The following is a 19942-nucleotide window of genomic DNA, read 5'->3' as shown; positions in this document are numbered from 1 at the left end:
TTGCCTTGGAACTAAGCCGAATCAGTTTCTGAACTCAAGGCAAGGGTACATGTTTCTATTCTAATCAGAGCATGATTGGATGGATTGTTTTTGCATTTCTCTGAATGGAGTGTTCTGAATTTCAAACACTGCGAAGAAAAATAAAACCTCACACAAACCGCCTAAGCTTGTCTTTAAAATATCCCAAGTGATTCCCGGTGGGAATAGTGAAATTGGTGGGAATATTTGGTAATGAAAGTGGGCACAAGATTTGCAATTGCAGTGTATGTGCCTTTCGGCTAGACATTTTAATCTAACATATCACACGAGTGACGATGTTAAACTAGCACGAGATTCTAAGTATTAATTTGTCATATGTCAGTTACCGTCTGGTCTGTTGCTTTCTACATACTAATCTCTAAGCAATCCCCTCAGATCTTGTCAAAAGTAAACCTTTATCACATCATTTGATGAGAAGGAAGTACAACAGCACCGGTACAAAGAAACAGGACGTCAAATCCCATCAAGAGATATGCGCCTTTAAAAAAACAGGGACTGGATACCATTACTTTAAAATCTGTTTTTCCAAGTTATTCCTCTGAGACACTAGCCCATCTAGTTATCAGCTGGCTTACTGGTTAAAAAAGGATTAATAAAATGCATCCTCTACCATGTAAACCGAGCAGTAGTCAATGGAACGACACGAACTGTCCTTCTCTATAGGAGATCCTATAATGAGAGGGAGTGTTTCTACTGAGTCTAACATATAGCAAACCCGGTTCTTCCCTTTCTTATAGAGCCTACACCATCAAGAGCTTAACACACAGAAGTAGTAGCAGCGTGTCCTGCTTACCTTAAAATTGTTCTTTCTTCTGGAGGAGACGTGAAAGAAGAATAAAAGACATAGAGGCCCCCTTCAAAGGCTTTCCACACACCGTCCATTTAATTATTTGGCTTTAATATCTTTTCCCCTTCCTTTTCCTCTAAAACTTTGTACAGGACACTTCTCCGGGGAGAGTTACTGTGCCAGCTTCTCAGGACAGGCCCCGGCGTTCACTTACTTTCTCTGCGCAAAAACTGCAGCTGCTTAAGGTGCTTTTCTTAAGCCTAAACCCAGACCTGAACACTCTCTTGCGGAAAAAACAGCCTATGCCTTCATAAAATGTTGCTTGAGGTAGTTATATTACATCTGGGTTGCATTGCCCTGTAATGATCAGCCTTCTTATTGTGATCAAGTGAACTTTTACTAATCTCCACATTTATTGTTTAGGTAAATAGATGCTGCTTTTAATCAATATGGAGGGCCACACCAATTCAACTCAAAGTAACTTAAGTCAACTGTAAAGAGTTCAATGTGTGTATAATTACAGAGGACGTCAACTATTCACTTCAATCTAATTCAATGTCTCTGTATGGGGGGAAGGGTGGGAAGGGGAGGGGTAGAGAAGGAGGAAAGGAAAAAGAAAAAAGCTACAGAGGCCAAGCAGCAGCCCAGCTGAACTTTCTGGTTGCTTAACAGATCGAAACAGCTAGGTGAGTATAAGCATACGGGTGCAATACAACACTTTCTTCCAACACAAAAGATTGATTGCATCTTGCCCAGGCATTAAATGTGCTATTATCAGAAGAAGCTGAAATAATGCATACAGTCACTTTAAAAGAAAGCAGGTTTCCTTTGCGAATACACCTATTATTTCAACAGTACTCAAGAACTGTTTCAATAGTGGCAGGTTGTTGCTTACAGAAATACATTTGAATATACACTGAGCTTTTTAAAACACATTTTAGTCTGAGTTATGCCTGAAATTCTCATTAAATTTACCATTTGTAAAGGACAGATTAAATGAAAATGGCTTTTAGAAAAATAGAGCTGGAAATTATTTTGGCCTTTCTGACCTGGAAAAGGTGATAATTTACAGCTACACCAGATATTGAACATGTCTGGGCTTTTAGGCGTTCGCTAACAGTTTCGGTTCTCTACACAGCTGAACTCGGTCCGGGACCATCTAGGAAATCATCTTTTTTATATGCTTTTTGATAAGCGGTGAACGGAAGAATTTCCCACTACAGCTGCAAACTTGACGGAGATAGTATTGATAGAGGACTAGCACTTTTTAAGAGCAGAACTGAGGCACGAATGCTGATTGTCAACTCTTTATAATGTTTTCAAAGGAAACAAAATTAACTTCTCTCTGTTCACAATCAGTGCATTCCTTCTTTCAGGTCATTTACATAAACGTCTCCTCACTAGCAATTTCGAACTTAATCCAGAGAACATTCGGTAGCATAAGACAAATGGGGTCAGTGGGTTCCACTTTGAGTGGAATTTCCCAAACCTCTAAGTGATTTAGGAGCATGAGTTCTAAGGACTTTTTAGTGAGACCTACGCTCTTACATTAGTAAGGCGCTTTTGAAAACCCCCACCCTTTGCACACTCAGTTTCCAAATTCTGACACTTGATTACATCGTAGTGTGTCAGTCGATCCTAAACTGCAAGATGATCTTGAGTTAGGAAGTCACGTAGAAACTAGCTGGTTTTCACCTGAAAAACATGAAAGAAAACAAGGCTCGCGGAATGGACAGGAGGAGATATCGTGTCTAGCGCTCCTACTTTATTAGTGGGAGTGGAATCCTGAAGTCTTTACCCAGGTGAAGTCCCCACTGAAGACAATGGGAGTTTTACTTGGATAAGGATGCTAAGATTTGCCCTTTTGTTGTTACACGGTGTTGTTGCCCTTTTGTTGTTACATATTCATAGCGGATAGCATGAAACAGCTACTCCTCCTGTATGGAACTATTTCTGTGAAACGTCATTGTCCTTTTTTGTGGTTATGTGTAACTTGTCTCCGCCTGAACTAGCCTGAAGAAGAGTTGTCTTTGACCCCGGGCTACATAACCGAGGTTGAGAATAACATTATAGATGATGTAAACATCTGATGTCTTATAATTTCTTAGATGGAAACATTGGGTCTTTAAATGACACGTTAGATTCCACTGCTTTTAGTCCGCCTGGAGCGTACTCCTATTTACTGTGCTCAACAGTCTATTCTTGAATTGAACTCTTTCAACGGGATTGACTAAAACGTTTTAACTAACACGATTATAAATTCTAGTGTGAAGAGAACACCAGTATAATCTGGTATCTCTAGGCTGCAATCTAAGAGCAATGTCTCGGCCAAATATTTGTTTAGTGCCTACACTAAAATTTACAATCAGGTGATTAATACGCTCTTCAAAATGGGCAAGGGGAGGATGACAAGAGTAGACACCAACAACGTTTGCAAGGGAGAGAGAGGACTTTAAAAAGTCGTCAGTTGTTAAATACAGTGACGGTATGGAAAAAGCACGCGATCACATTTTGTTTAGTACTAACGCTCAATTCACGCGAGCACTGTGATAGTTCGGGAACCACATTTATCTCACAAGTTTGTTCTTCAGTTTACTCAAAAGTAAAACCGTTTTATTAATTAGATACAACGTTTGCAAATTAATTAGGATCTCCTGGAAAGTAATAACATCTTCAGTTTTCAGTGGGCCAGTGTAGACTAGGAATACCACTCTCCCCGTTTACACGTTTCAAGTTGTTTGTGTATGTGTGTTAAAAACTAATCGTATAAACCTAGACATTACGCCAAGCTAGTATGTATAGAAACTTATGAGACATAGGAAAAGGGTTTCATACCGGGGCTTCCAAACTCTGAAAGTGAACCTCTACAAATGAAAAGTATTTGCAACTGATCTCCCTTCCTTACTCTCTCTCTCTCTCTCACACACAGTCACACACCAAGTATGACTAGATAAGGAGGGGGGAAAATCCCTCAAAATTAGTTACTTTTTAAGGAAATCCAGTCAAATTACCAGCTTTGTAGTTTGATATGTGGCTCCCCTTTTGTTACAATATTTTTCAAACCACAGTTGCCATAGCAACTGAATATATTTTTTCGTTATTTTTTTTAACTCTTTGGGGACAAAATATTGCCAGAATTCTTCCATAACATCTTCCATTAACTGCAGTGACTTTTATTGGTGAGGCCAGTGTTGATGTCTCCTGCTATCAGGAGTCACTCACAAATCTGGTGATGTTTTGTTTGATAAGGCCAATTTGATCTTTATAAAACATGTATTTTTTTTTCCTTTCAAAGGAACAAATACCAATAAGGAGGGAATTAAAAACTATTCAGTTGATAGAAGATAAAGTACTTCAGACCAGATCAGCTATGCTGGCAGGAGGAAGCTAAAAAAGTCTCAAGGTTCCAATTATTTAACAAAACAAAATAAAACTAAAAGGAAGGCCTAACAGTCAGACCCATGGTTTCCCATAAGGCCACATTTACACTATGCAGAAGATCAATGCTCCACAGGTCTATCTTCTGGTGTTTGATTTAGTGGGTCAAGTATGAAACATAAATCAAACGCTGAGGGCCGCACTGGCTGGTGTCTAGTACTCTTCATTTTGTGAGGAGTAAGGGAAGTTGATGGGAACATTTGCTCCTGTTGGCCTCCCGCTGTGTGGACGTGTGGAAATGTGGTTTAAGATATGTTGACTTCAGCTATGTAATTAACATAGCTGGAGTTGTGTATCTTATTTTGACCTTCTGTAGGGTGGACCAGACCTAAGAGTCTTCAATACTGGAGTGCCAAAAAATGAAGAAGAATGCTTTAGGGCAGGGGAGGGAAATCTCAGGCCTGGGGGACGGATGAGGCCCCTGGCTTGCCTGGATCCAGCCCCTGAGGCTCAGGGTTCCATCCTCCCAGCAGTGGGCATCCCGTGCTGGCGCTCCAGACCCCCTCCCAACCCTGCCAAGCTGGAGCACACAAAATATACTAGTCTGGGCCCCATTAGGCTGTGGAGTATGAGGGGAATGTAAGGAGTGTCTTTCTTCTCAGAGGTCAGGGGACTCATCAGTGAGGGTTTTTTTTCCCATTTGTGTGTGGCCCCTGACTGATTTTTCTGTGGGTCAGCAGTCCGAAACCCATAAAAGGTTCCCTCACCCATGCTTTAGGGAGAGAAGTAGCTAGCAATCACAGGTTCCATCATTTAATATATTTCTGTTGAACTCTTGAGCTCAATGTAGCTGTAAACAGAAACAATTTGGTAACAGTGAATACCAAGTGTTGTAAAACAGAATGAGTGCACCTAATATATTGAAAAATATACTCATATACTCATAATAAAAAAATAACATGTGCAGTGAAGTGATCACCACAACTGCATTATTACTTGCCACACAAACACTAGAATGACAATATTATCAGTTTTTGTTTAAATTCCTAATAATTAATTTTATTGTCATAATAATTAATTGCCCTTTTATAGCAGCTGCTTTCTGAAAAATCTCAAAGCATATTTTACACACCTCTCACAATATTTCCCTGAAACATTATCATCTCCATTTTATAGATGAGGAAACTGAGGCATTAAGTGTAAATTATGCAAGATTACACATTCTTGTATTATATTAGATTATACCATATTATATGTCACATTTACATTCTTTTTCTACAAACTTACAGTCACTGAAAGTCCATTTTAATGTAGCAAACATTTAATTTATTCATATATGTTGCAAATTTCAAGGGCTGTACTTTTCTTAAAGATACACATCCAACAATGCCACTATTTACATTCAGGAGAGACTCTTTGTACTAGGAAACACTAGTAACTTTTTAAATGTAATTTTGTTGCAAATGGCATGGCATCCAAAAACAGCGGCATGACTTTTAATGTTATAACCTCAAGTTTAAGAACTTATGTCTTAGAAAAAACTAAGGGAATGTAAGCCACGTATAGCAGTCTTAGGCTATGTCTACACTATCAGTTTTTGCTAGAAGAGGTAATGCAAATGAAGTGCTGATTAGCATATTGTTGTGCTTCATTTGCATATTCCATTCCGAACCATTTTTGGGCGAAGGGTTTTTGCTCAAAAACAAGCAATGTGGAAGTGGACATTTTGCGCAACCTCCCCGTTTTGCGCAAGATCCTTATCCCTCAGATCTTGCACAAAAAGGAAACGTCCATACTACTTGTTTTCGTGCAAAAATCCCTTGCACAAAAACGGCTCAGAATAGATTATGCAAATGAAGCACAACAATACACTAATCAGCACTTAATTTGCATTACCTCTTCTGGCAAAAGCCATAGTGTAGACAAAGCCTCTAGATTTAGTGCTGCGGTGTTCAACACGCTAGCCATTAGCCACATGTGGCTATTTGGCTAGTTGGGTGTAACTAGTTTGCTATAGCAGTAGCCACTATACTGCTTCAGAATTGGTTGGACACCATCGATGTGTCTAGACTACAAGGTTTTTGTGAAAAACGTGGCCTTTTTTCGAAAAAAACTTCACCTGTATCTAGACTGCTGCTGCGGTCTTTCAAAAGTAAATCAAAAGAATGTGGCAGTTTTTTTGACCATGGAAAACCTAATTTTATGAGGAATAATGCCTTTTTTCAAAAGTGCTCTTTTGAAAAAAGGTGCTATGTAATGCAAACTGTGCTTTTTCGAAAGAGAGCTTCCAGACTGCCTCGCTTGCTTTTCTGAAAGTACTGGTTGTAGTCTAGATGCTCTTTTTCGAAAGAGGCTTTTTCGAAAGTATCTTTCGAAAAAGGCGTGTAGTCTAGATGTACCCCATGGGTTTAGTGAATGGAAACTAATATTTAGGGCATGTCTAACCTACATTCCTCTTTTGAAAGAGGAATGTAAATGAAGCAAATCGAAAGTGAAAATGAAGCGTGGATTTAAATATCCTGCCCTTCATTTGCATATTCATGTCCTAGCACTTTTTCGAAAAAGAGGTTTTCAAAAGTGAAAGCGCAGTCTAGAAGGGGTTCTTTGGGGAAAAAAACCCTTTTTTGAAAGACCCCGTACTCCTCATTTTTTCAGGAATACAGGTTCTTTTGAAAAAGGGGTTTTTTTCCCAAAAGAATCCCATCTAGACTGTGCTTTCACTATCAAAAAACCCTTTTTCGAAAAAGTGCTCAGACAGGAATATGCAAATGAAGCATGGGATATTTAAATCCACACTTCACTTTCGATTTGCTTCATTTACATTCATCTTTTGAAAGAGGAGTGTAGTCTAGACATAGCCTTACTGTTGTCATATTATTTTTCTTGGTGTGTGTGTGTGTGTGTGTGACTGTGTGTTTTTTTTAGATAGATGCTAATTTTTTTTTTGGTTTTCTACACTTATTGACTTGAGAATATATTGCTAAATAACATATGGAACACTTTCAGTCCATTACTTTGAGCAGCTGATCATGCAAATCGTACTCATGTAAATAATTCTCATTAACTTAAGTGATGATACTAAAGATTTACACCAGTATAATAGAGATATTGATCTGCCCATTGATTTCAGTTAGACTGCTCCCATAAGTAAAGGTCGCAAGATCAAGCCCATTAAGGACCTGAGTGAAAGATTAGTGTTTAAAGCAACATTTTATATTTTAGTTTCTTCTTTGAGTAGTTGCTCATGTCCATTCGAAGTAGGTGCACATGCCGCGTGCACCACGTCTTCCAGAGCGTTTTCCCTAGCGGTACCCGTAGCGCCGGCGGAGTGCCCCCTGGAGTGGTGCCGCCATAAGTACCCCTGCCAGCGCTGCCCCACCTCAGTTCCTTCTTACTGCCGTGATGGTCGTTGGAGCATCTCTCTCTCTCTATCTGCTTAGGCTTAGATAGTTAATGGTTCCCGTTTCTCACATTGTAAATAGTTTGTGTAGTTAGATAGTTAGGTTCTGTGTTTTGTTCCTTCCCCCTTGGGGGTAAGGAATGCCAGGGCCACAAGGCTTCAAGGTGTGTGCTGACTGCGGGAAGTTTATGCCCAGGGGCGACCCACACGACAGCTGCCTTAAGTGTCTGGGTGAGGCTCATCTGGCAATTGCCTGCAAAATCTGCAAGTCTTTCAAGCCCCGTACGAGAAAAGAAAGAGTTTCATGCCTGAAGTTTCTCCTTATGCAGACGGCACTTCAACCGGTGCCGCTGGAGCAGCCTGCGGTGCGCAGCGCACCGGCCTCCATGCGCGAGGCCGCACACCGGCACCGGGCATCGACGTCAAGATCCCAGCACCAGTCTCAGTCTCCGCCGTCTAAGAGGGTGAAGAAGTCCCGGGGCAGGTCTCCGTCGAAGAAGCCAACTTCGGCCGGACACCGCAGCGGCAGTTCACCGGTGCATGTTTCCCCTACAGTGCACCGTCGCCACCGAGGGGGCCTGGTTAGTCCTGGTCACCTGCCCTCTCATCGTCCATCCATACCGGACACGTTTGAAGCGGCGCAGGACCTAATTAGCCTCATGACCTCCCCGCCATCGTCGGTCAACTCGGACGGGTCGAGCTCGCCCTCGTCGGAGGCTCGGCGGGCACCGTCGTCGTCCCTGCATGGCCCAGGTAGGCATGCTACGGTGGCTTATGCGTCGGGACCACCCCCGGTGGGGTTGGTTCCCACTGCTACTGCGGCACCCTTCACGACGCCGAGTCGTCAGTCTCAGGGGGCTTCGAGTCATGGCAGGTCACTGCTTACCACTTTGCCAGGGCCCTGCTTGGCGGTACCGGTGCCGTACCCCCATGGCCATGTGGCATCCAGTCACTCCCAGGAGTCAGAGTCCGTCTCCCTGCCTTCATCGGCACCGGCATCGACCCAGTGGTCTACCCCGGCACCGGGCCTGGGCACCCCAGTGCCGCTTCAGTCGGGCATGACTCAGCCGGCACTGAGCCTGAGCACCACAGTGCCACAGCTGCTGGCCACACAACCGGCACCGGGCCTGAGCACCCCGGTGCTGCAACTCCAGATGATGCAATCGGCATTGGGCCTGGGAACCCCGGTACCGCATCTGCTGGCGTCGCAACCGACACTAGGCCTGGACACCCCGGTGCCGCAACACCTGGCATCGCAACCGACACTGAGCCTGAGCACCTCGGTGCCACAGCTACTGGCAACACAGCCGGCACCGGGCCTGGGCACCCCGGTGCCGCAACTCCACACGACGCACTCGGCACCTGGCCTAGGCATCCCGGTGCCACAAATACTGGCATTGCAACCAGCACCGAGCCTCAGCACCTCGGTGCCGCAGCTAGTGGTGTCGCAAACGGCACCGGGCCTGGATACCCCGGTGCTGCAGCTACTGATGACGCAACCGGCACCGGGCCTCGGCACCCCGGTGCCACAGCTGGCTGTTTCGCACTCAGCAGAATTCGCTGCACCGGGTCTGGGTCCCCCGGTGCTGCAGACAGCACGTCCTCGCCGTGCTCATGTGGGCAAACCTGAGTCGATGGCCAAGTTTGTACCACGCTCCTCGTCGGCTCTGCCTTGGCTGGAGTCCGATTACTCTTCGGACTCGGACGCGGTGTCGGTATGGTCGGGGTCCTCGGGAGCATCCTCGACTCACAGGTCCAGATCCAGACACCGGAGGGACCACAACCAGCAGATGTGGCCCCCGCACCCGCAGTGGCCTTTTTGGACCCCCTGGGCCTATCATCAGTGGCAGGATCAGCCGCCACCATATATGGGGTCGGAGGCTTCAGGGCACCGTTCCTGTCTGTCGGTGTCCCTGTCCAGGGCGCCTTCCTCCCTCCTTCGGGTGCCGCAACATGATCTTCGATGCAATCACCGGCACCGGAGGCAGGCCCCCCGGAGGCTCAGGCCATCCAACTGGCCCCGCAGGGTGCCACGACTGCTCTTGTGCTGCTTCAGGAGTTGTCGTTGTCATCCTCCCCCGATGAGCCACTAACGGACCCAGCACCTGGTCTACCATGAATGGATGCCAGAGCACACCAGGATCTCCTGCGGCGCATGGCTTCCAACCTGGCTGCTCCAGTGGAGCCCATAATTGAGGACACCGATCCGATGGTGGACATCCTCACGGAGGACGCCCCTATGCGGTTCGCCTTACCACTCAATAAAACTGTTTCCAAAATTACTAATGCCCTGTGGCAAACGCCAGCAACCTTAACCCCTACCCTAAAAGGGGTAGAGAGGCGTTATTTCGTCCCACAGTCGGGGCATGAATTCCTTTACTCCCAGCCCATCCCGGGATCCTTGGTCGTGCAGGCTGCGCCCCAAAAAGAAAGGCTTCCCCAGCCCGGGCCTTCTCCAAGGGCAAGGGAGCCTAAGAAGCTGGTCCTGTTGGACCGTAAGATCTACGCTACAGGTGCTCTATAGCTCCGCATCGCTAACCAGCAGGCAATGCTGAGCAGGTATGCATTTAACACATGGCAGGCTGTCGAAAAGTTTAGAGACCGACTTCCGATGGAGGACCGCCAAGAGTTTGCGACTATGGCTTCCGAGGGTAAAGTCATTGCACGAACTGCCCTCCAAGCGTCATTGGACACTGTGGACTCGGCAGCCCGCACCATGGCGACTGGTGTCGTTATGCATCGCGGGGCGTTGCTCCACGTCTCAGGGATTCCCTCGGATGTGCAGCTCACTGTCCAGGACTTGCCCTTTGAAGGGAAGACTCTGTTCTCGGAGCACACTGATTCCAGGCTCCATACCCTAAAGGACACGAGGTCAACTCTGAAGTCCTTGGGCATACATATGCCGGCCATGCAGCGGCGACAACTGCCTTATAGGCAGCAGGGTAGAGTGCAGCCCCAGGTCCCCCGTGGGGATTTCTGGAGGTGCCGTTCCCGGGCCTCCGGTGGAGGTTCCAGGGTGGCTGCGCACCCTCAAGGGTCTAGGGGCCGACATCGTCCCCATGGCCCTCCCCATCAGGGCAAGCCCCAGTTTTGACGCCGTGTTCGAGAGTCCCGTACCAGTCTGCCACCCTGATCCCCCGCTGGTCACTGATGCGTCCAACCTGGGATGGGGAGCACACCTTGGGTGCCACAGAACTCAGGGCCTCTGGTCTCTTTCCGAATGGACCCTGCACATCAACGTCCGGGAATTGCGGGCGGTGAGGAGGGCCTGCGAAGCATTCCTGCCGAGGCTCTCCCACCGCTCGATCCTGGTGCGTATGGACAACACTGCAGCGGTTTTCTACCTCAACAAGCAGGGTGGGGCGCGTTCGCCACCCCTCTGCAAGGAGGCCCTGCGTCTCTGGCACCTGTGTGTCACGCACAATATCACGCCTCAGGCTGAGTACCTCCCCGGGTGCAAAAACCTGCCAGCAGACACACTGAGCAGATCCTTTGGAGCCCACGAGTGGTCGCTCAAGGACTCTGTCCTCAGTCAGGTTTTCCGCAGGTGGGGCTATCCCCACCTAGACCTGTTTGCCTCGGCATGCAATGCCAAGTGCAGGAACTACTATTCCCTGCTGGGGCTGGGGAAATTCTCCAGGGGAGACGCCCTAACGACCACGTGGCCAAAGGGCGTTCTCTATGCTTTTCCCCTGTTTCCCCTAATTTCCAGGGTATTGACCAGAGCGAGAACTTTTCGGTCCTCGATCATACTCATAGCCTTTAAGTGGCCCAGACAGTTCTGGTTCCCCAGCCTGGTGGACATGCTGACCCAAGACCCTATAGCACTCCCTCCAGTTCGGGACCTGCTAACTCAACCTTGGGACGGGGGGATAATGGTTCACCCGGATCTCCGGTCTCTTCACCTAACGGCCTGGTTTATCCGTGGTTGAACCAACCAGAAAGGGAATGTTCCCGACAAGTACAGATGGTGCTCCTTAGCAGCAGGAAGCCCTCTACTAGACGGTTGTACGCTGCCAAGTGGCGGCGCTTCTCGTCTTGGGCGTCCCGGAGAGGAGTACACCCGTCCTCGGCCCCTATTCTAACTACTCTCAACTATCTCATTCAACTCAGATCTAGTGGCCTGTCCTTTTCTTCTATCAAAGTCCATGTGGCATCTCTCTCCGCCTTCCATGTTAGTACAGCAGGAGCCTCTCTTTTTTTCTAACTAGGTGGTTAAAAGTTTTCTTACTGGTTTGGAGAAATTGTACTCCTCGGTGAGGGATCCGCACCCTGCCTGGGACCTCAACCTGGCCCTACATAGGCTTATGTCCTCTCCTTTCGAGCCATTGGCTACATGTTCATTGAAGCATCTTTCATTGAAGGTTGCTTTCATAGTAGCCATTACGTCTGCTAGAAGGGTATCAGAGCTAAGGGCGCTAACTATAGAACCGCCCTACCTTGTTTTTTCGCACGATAACGTAAGGCTACTGCCTCATCTGGCCTTCCTCCCGAAGGTGGTTTCACCTTTTCACCATCCCAGGAGATTTATCTACCGGTGTTCTTCCCTAAACCCCACGCCTCCCCTAAGGAGTGCGTACTATACTCCCTGGATGCTAAGCAAGTGCTGGCATTCTGTATTGACCGAACCAAGCCCTTCCGTAAATCCCAACAATTGTTCGTTGCGTTTGGGGATAAGGGGAAAGGTTCGCCTATTTCTACACAAAGGTTATCAAGATGGGTGGTGCAATGTATAGCAGAGTGTTATCAACTGGCTGGTAAACCCCCACCCAGGGTGAAGGCACACTCTACCAGGGCGCAGGCATTCTCGGTGGCTTTTGGTGCCCAGGTACCAATATCAGAAATTTGCAGGGCGGCCACGTGGTCTTCCCTCCACACGTTTACAGCGCACTACGCGCTATCTCAGCAAGCTAGGGAGGATGCAGGTGTGGGTTCTGCAGTCCTCGAGTCGGTACTGTAAATAGGTTAATAATGTCCTGTTGCCCTTGTTCTAAATATGTGCCTTATAAGTGTTGGATTGTTCAAATAAATCTGTTTATTGTTCACGTCTCTTCATGACTCTGCTGGTATGACTGCTCCGACCCCTCCTCCGTGGGGTTAGCTTGGTAGTCACCTACTTCTAATGGACATGAGCAACCACTCGAAGAAGAAAAGAACGGTTACTTACCTGTAACTGTTGTTCTTCGAGATGTGTTGCTCATGTCCATTCGACTCCCACCCTACCTCCCCTTCGTCGAAGTATCCGGCAAGAAGGAACTGAGGTGGGGCAGTGCCGGCAGGGGTACTTATGCCCCGCCATGGCGGCGCCACTCCAGGGGGCACCCCGCCGGTGCTACGGGTACCGCTAGGGAAAACGCTCCGGAAGACGTGGTGCATGCGGCGCGCACACCTACTTCGAATGGACATGAGCAACACATCTTGAAGAGCAACAATTACAGGTAAGTAACCGTTCTTTTCTGCTGTCTGGCAGAAATAATCACAACTGATATTAGTTAAGTTAAAATTTCATCAAGGATAGCAATTTCTTCCATAGCATGTTGGGTTTTTTTTTAATTGCCTAACTGAAAGGATAAAACTTTCAGTAAATGATTTTCCTCCCCCATCCTTCCAAGGTATTACAAAAATATATACATACATGTTAATTAGGGGTGTCAAGTGATTAAAAAATGTATTCCTGATTAATTGCATGATTAATTGAATGTACCACCCCTTTGAAATGCTGCCACGGTGTTTCAACGGGGCAGCACTGCATGGAGTCCGGGATCAGCTAGAGTTCCCAGCTGACCCGGGCTCCATGCAGTGCTGCCCCTTTGAAGCGCCACAGTGGCGCATCAAAGGGGCAGCGCAACACGGAGTCCAGGATCAGCTGGAGTGTCCAGCTGATCCTGGGCTCTGCATTGTTCTGCTCCTTGGAAATGCTGCTCTGGTGCCTCAAAGGGAAAGCACATTAGGAGCCCAGGATCAGCTGGAGTGCCCAGCTGATCTCCGGTGCTGCTGCTTTGAAACCCCAAGGCGGCATTTCAAAGGGGCAGCCATGGAGGCTGGGGTCAGCTGGGGACTCGCCAGCTGATCCCAGGCTCTATAAGGCATTTCCCCAGAACCCGGGATCAGCTGGGGAGTCCCCAGATGACCCTGGGTTCTGCTGCCAAGGGGAGTCCTGGATCAGCTGGGAGTCCCCAGCTGATTCCGGGCTCCACAGCTGTCCCTTTGAAATGTCACCTCTGGCATTTCAAAGGGGCCACTGCCATGGAACCCAGGGTCATCTGGGGACTGCCCAGCCTATCCGGGGCTCTGTGCGGCAGCGGAATCTGGGGTCAACTGTGGGCTCCCATCTTATTCTGGGCTCCCCATGGCAGAAATACTGTGCAGAGCCCGGGATCAGCTGGGGAATCCCCAGCTGCCCCCAGACTCCAAAGCTGCCCCTTTGAAACACATGTGGAGGTGGTATTTTAGTTTCAAAGGAGCAGCTTTGGAGCCTGGGGTCATCTGGGGACTCCTCAGCTGATCCAGAGCTCCACGCGGCATTTCTCCAGATCCCGGGATCAGCTGTGGAGTCCCTAGCTGACCCCAGGTTCCATACAGCACTTCCCCGGACACTTCAAAGGAGCAGTGCAGCATTAACGCTTGTGATTAACATGTTAACAAATTAAATGCATTAATCCTGGACTGCGTTAATTGCAGGCAGTAACGTATGTCAATTGACAGCTCTAATGCTAATCTATTGGGGTATGTCTACACTACAAAGTTAATTCGAAATAACAGCAGTTATTTCAAATTAACTTTAATAGCATCTACACAGGCAAACTGCTATTTCAAAATAAATTTGAAATAGTGGAGCCTTTATTTTGAATTTAGTAAACCTCATTCTATGAGGGGTAACGCCAAATTCGAAATAGCTATTTAGAATTAAGAGCTGGGTAGACACTTAATTTGAAATACGGGGCCTCCAGTCCTTCCCAGGGAGCCCTGGTGGCCACTCTAGGCACAACCAGGAAAACTTACTCTCCTCTTCCCCAGCCCCAGAGCCATTAAAGGGATAGACCCTGGCCACAGTGCCTGTGCCAGCTCCAAGCTTGCCAGCCCAGAGCCAGCAGTGGCCACCGGAGCCCCTGACCCAGTGGCCCCAAAACATGAGCCAGAAAGCCACTGGCAGCCAGCCCTCCACCGCTCCCCAGGAGCAGTCTGCCAGCTCCCAGGAGCCTGACAGGGGCTGGAGAAGGTGGGTGCCTTCCTTGTCCAGGGTGGAGATCATGGACCTTATTCAGCTTGGGGGGGGATGGCCCCAACTTCCATGATCTCTGCACTAGACGGAGGAATGCGGCCATTTATGGCAGGATAGCTGCCAGCCTGGCCACCAAAGGCCACGTGTGAACCCAGGAGCAGGTTAACATGAAAGTTAAGTTGGTCTGGCGAGACCCCCAACCCTGGGCCCTGAGCTTCCCCTCCCCCTTCTTCCTCTTGCTTCTCCCTTCCAGCTTCCTCCTCCCATGTTTTCCCCTCTCCTCTTCCACCCTCTTTTTTCCCCTCTCCCACCTCATTTTCCCAGTCTCCCCAGAGGTTCATCCCCCCCCCCAGTTTTGTTCAGTAAACCCAGTTTGTATTTTTGAACATATGTTTCTTTTATTTGACATCAGGAAAGGGGCCTAGGGAGGGGTAAGTGGAAAGATGTGAGGGAGGAATGGGGCACGAGCTCCTGGTGGGGAGGACTGGGGAGGCTCTGAAGGCTCCTCAGGGTGGATGCTCTCCTGCAGGGCCTCCTGGATCCTGACAGCCCTCCAATGGACCCCTCAGATGGCAGCCTGCAGCAAATACAGCCGGGCTGATGGCAATGACCCCACAAGATGCACCGGTATGCCCAGGGGCAGCTCTGGCTCTATGTGGCCGAGTGCTGTGGTGTCCCGAGTTCGGGCACTCAGGGCACTCCAAGACAGGACTGCTTTGCTGTCTCTCATCGAGGTAGACAAGCAAGCAGGGAACCCTGAGAACTGTCTGTCCGGGGTGGGGGTAGGGTCCCTTTAAGCATGGAGCTCAGTTAGTCTCAGGCAGCAGCCCCACACACTAAGTCCTAAACTGATGCCCTGCCGGCACTGGATCCGGCCAGCCTTACCTTCGGTTCAGGGTCCACTCAGTGTGGACGTGCTATTTCGAAATAGTTTTTGTGTATAGATGCGTTATTTTGAATTAGCTTCATTCGAATTAACTATTAAGTTAATTATTAACTATTAAGTTAATTGGAAATAGTGCTATAGTGCAGACATACCCTTTCTGTTTTTCAGAATCCTGAGCTGCAGCAGATCCAGAATTGTAGTTTCTCTTTTTGGTTTTGAAATATAGACGTGAGGGGTGTGATCTAATGCTCTTTGATCACACAGGTCACTTGAAAATAAAAATACAGGTTGAACCTCTCTAATCTCACACTCTCTGGTCTGGCAACATCCATGGTCCATCATGATTTTAGTTAGCTTGATGTCTACTTACCATGGGTGTGGCTAAGTTTCCCACAGTATCATAAAGCCACGTCCATGGTGGTTGGTTACAGACACCTGTCCTGGCTCTGTGTTCTGAGCTGTGAGTTAGCTCTAATTTACCCCTAAATATCTTCTTAGAGCCCAGTAAGCACTGGAAGTGTCGGTAATACCGCTATACAATATTGACCTCATGTGGTGCAGCAAATTCTCTGATTTGGCACCAGTCATGTCCTGAGGGTACCAAACTAGAGAGGTTCAACCTGTACTGCAATTTCGAATGACTGATAATATTAAGAATTTTTAACTTCACACTTAGTCCACAAGTTTTTATTTGCTGAATCTGTATTACCCAGTTCAAGATGCTGTAATACAAGTAATGAGCTTGCAGTACTGAAAGAAAGTGACTTGTTCCTTTGTTATACTGCATATTTTTTAAAGAGCATATGAAGAAATATGGGTGCGATGTTTTATTTTGCTAACAATTTAAAAACTGTTGTTCATATGCTTTAATATAGTTCTATTTTGCTATTTCATCAGAAGTTGCCCTAGTTTAGGGTATGTAAAAATTTATAAGATGACTTTCTAATGTAGAACTATTGGTGTTATTTGAAATTCTGTACATTTATTGTGATTTTTGATACGTATTTCAAATGTGGGTGAGGTAACTTTTTTATTGGACCAACTTCAGTTGAGAAAGATAAGCTTTTGAGCATACACAGAACTGTTCTTCAGCTCAAAAGCTTGTCTCTCTTTAAAAAAGCTGGTCTCATAAAAGATATTATATCACCCACCTTGTCTCTCTGATATTCTGGGACCAACGTGACTACAACAACACTGCATAAAGTTGTAAACATTTAATTTACTGTAAGTATCCAAATGATTTCTGAACTCAACATACACACCCTTCTCACATCTTATTCATGTAAAAAGTTATGAGAAGTGTTTCATTGTTGATCTTAATTACTCTAACATGACTTTTTATTAGCTAGTGATTTAAAGTAATTACATAAAATGCTTCTTGCTAACATTTTAAACAAAAACTGCTGCATTATGTTAATAGAACTGAATGTTCATTGGTGAACTCTCCAACGAGTTACTCTTTGAAATGTTCTCTAGAGATTTAAGGCATTTGAGTGTTTCAGGTTGTGGTTTTATTAGTTTTTGATTATGGAAAACTGTTTAATAAACAGTCTGAAAAAATTTAAAGTTTGATTAAAAACATACAGTGCCACAGAATTTGCATAATATAATTTATAAAGGTTAACTTTAACATGTGGCTGATAGGTTATGTATACCACATGGTTGGAAAAATGGGAATGGGAGCTTTCCCATTATCTGAACAGGAGAAAAACAGGAGTTATATTAAGTCATTAAAATTATTTTTTAGACTATATTAAACTATTACCTCTCACTTGGTCAGAACAACTCCTCTGCCTTTGTGGATGGAGGGGATGACAATCCTATGCATCTTTACCCAGGAGGGTGTGGAATTCAGGAGTGCTACTCCTTTGCTCCTCATTATCTGTACATCCATTGTTTGGCCACTTTTCAAACACTTTCAAGTTCTAAAAAAGACAAAAGTGTAAATTTTATTTCTATGTCGGGAATCAAGTTTGCATTTTACAAATAGCTTTTTCTATTATAGAAGCAAAATTTAGTCTAACTATTATGGTTTTTAAAAATGGGTCATTGTGAATTCACAATATTGGCTACGTCTACACTGGCATGATTTTCCGGAAATGCTTTTAATGGAAAAGTTTTCCGTTAAAAGCATTTACGGAAAAGAGCGTCTAGATTGGCATGGACTCTTTTCCGCAAAAGCACTTTTCGCAATCGGGGCTTTTTTGCGCAAAACAAATCTCAGCTGTCTACACTGGCCCTTTTGCGCAAAAGTTTTGCACAAAAGGGACTTTTGCCCGAACGGGAGGAGCATAATATTTCCGCAAAAAGCACTGATTTCTTACAGTAGGAAGTCAGTGCTTTTGTGGAAATTCAAGCGGCCAGTGTAGACAGCTGGCAAGTTTTTCCGGAAAAGTGGCTGATTTTCTGGAAAAACTGGCCAGTCTAGACCCATCCAATATGTTGTCATTGATAACATGGAATTGCAGTGCTCTTATTCAGCAGATCCAGCCAGCATAAGGACTTGAAACAAAGGATATCATATCCTTTATGCCACTTGGATATGAAACTCATTTACATCAGTTTGGGTTGTGCATGTAAATTAGGAATAATATAATATAAATATATGTATAAGTAATTGGTTCACAACATGTATTTGTGGGAGTTTCCATGATTCACTTTTGAACTGCTAATTTTATACAATCCTTCAAAAATACAGAGCTTCAGATCTACATGATCTCTCCCTTGGTGAAAACAGATCTAAAAGCAGTGGCATAGTCTTGGTTAAAATATATATTCTACTATATGCTATTTATAGTAATCTGAAATAGCCATTCTCATTTGGGCCATTCTCCCTTCAGAGCTAGACATGCATCTTTGAAACATGACTGAGGTGAAACAAAATATTTAACTGAGGATTTGTGACATTTGATTATCCTCCCCAAATATGCTTGATTTCAGAATCACATGGAGCTCATACTTAAGCTCTAAAGCAGGAGTGTCCAAACTTTTTTCAAAGAGGGCCAGATTTGAAGAAGTGAACATGCATGAGGGCTGACCATTTTGCCTGACATTCTTTGAACCATTAAAATTAAATGCAAATTAACTATTTTATGCAAAGTTTATTGCAAACGGCATACTTTTCATTTCGTCACATGGATGACAAATCTAAACAGGTGTTAAATCACTCTGCCTTTCATATCTGAAGGCCAGATGAAAAAAAAAATCCAGGAAGCTGAAATATATGTCAGGAACATTGTAAAGTACATTACATATTATTGGTAATAAAGGTTGTCTGTCAACTTTTAAGTTAAAAAAATATGAACAGGAACATAACACCAACTATACATGTTGTGTCCAAATATATTTATAACTGATTTAGACCAACTGACATTAACTGAGATTTTACAATGTATTCATCTCAATTGAAAAAAAAACTTGCCTGCACTAATGTGAAGGGTGAAACTGAGATCTGGACTGCAGCACATAGGCTAGGTCTGGTTCAAAGGAAGTGGTTTTGATGCGCAAAATGTCACGCAGGTGAGAGTCACTTAGTCTTGTCCTCACGCGGTTCTTGTTAAAGTTCATAGCAGAGAATGTCTTCTCACACATATATGTTGAGCCAAACAAGCTCAGCATTTTCTTAGCCAATGTTCGAATCTCTTGAAACCGGCTCTTATCCAGTTGGCGGTAAAAGTTCACAAGAGAGAGCTGTTGGTGATGACTGCGTAACTCACTGTCACAATGCAGCTCAATGAGCTCGAGCTGCAGCTGATCTGGAGCATCATCGGGGTCAACAGAGAATGGAGAGGAGAAAAGGCTGATCTCCTTTTCAATAGCTGCAAAATCCTGAAAGCACCGTTTAAACTCCCCAGCCAGAGATGCGATGTCTGCTGTATACCTGCTCGTTTGCGCACTGATATTGTCCTGTGGAAAACTGTTCATTATTTCCTGCAACGCTGAAAAATGTATGGTATTGGGTTGTGTTTGTGACAACTGCCTTATGAAAAGTTGCAGCTTTGTCCCAAAGGCTTTGAGGTGTGAATAAAGCTGGTTCAACGCTGCATCTTTCCCCTGAAGACTCGTGTTCAGTACATTCAGATGCTTTGTTATGTCAACTAGAAACCCCAAATCAGCCAGCCAAATAGGATCAGATAGTTCTCGCATTGGTTGTCCCTTTGTTTCCAAGAATTCTCTGATTTCCTTTCTGAGAGAGTAGAAACGCTGCAGTGCAGACCCCCGACTGAGCCA

At 45.7% G+C, this 19942-nt stretch overlaps 1 protein-coding gene across 4 annotated transcripts in view; it reads right to left on the bottom strand.

Annotated features, from left to right (window-relative positions):
- Positions 1-19942, bottom strand: part of SP9 (Sp9 transcription factor) — a 65417-nt gene that overhangs the window by 9239 nt on the left and 36236 nt on the right. For 3 of the 4 annotated variants that reach the window (XM_075933653.2, XM_075933656.2, XM_075933657.2), the window contains exon 1: positions 833-1096. The gene's annotated coding sequence lies outside the window, so the exon portion shown is untranslated. Of the gene's footprint in view, positions 1-832; positions 1097-17477; positions 17638-19942 lie in introns of those variants that run through there. The other variant, XM_075933654.2, reaches the window with a different exon arrangement.

The sequence above is a fragment of the Pelodiscus sinensis genome, chromosome 7 (genome assembly GCF_052426305.1).
Source record: "Pelodiscus sinensis isolate ZL-2025 chromosome 7, ASM5242630v1, whole genome shotgun sequence".
Lineage (NCBI taxonomy): Eukaryota > Metazoa > Chordata > Testudines > Trionychidae > Pelodiscus > Pelodiscus sinensis.
This window is presented reverse-complemented; position numbering and strand designations above follow the sequence as displayed.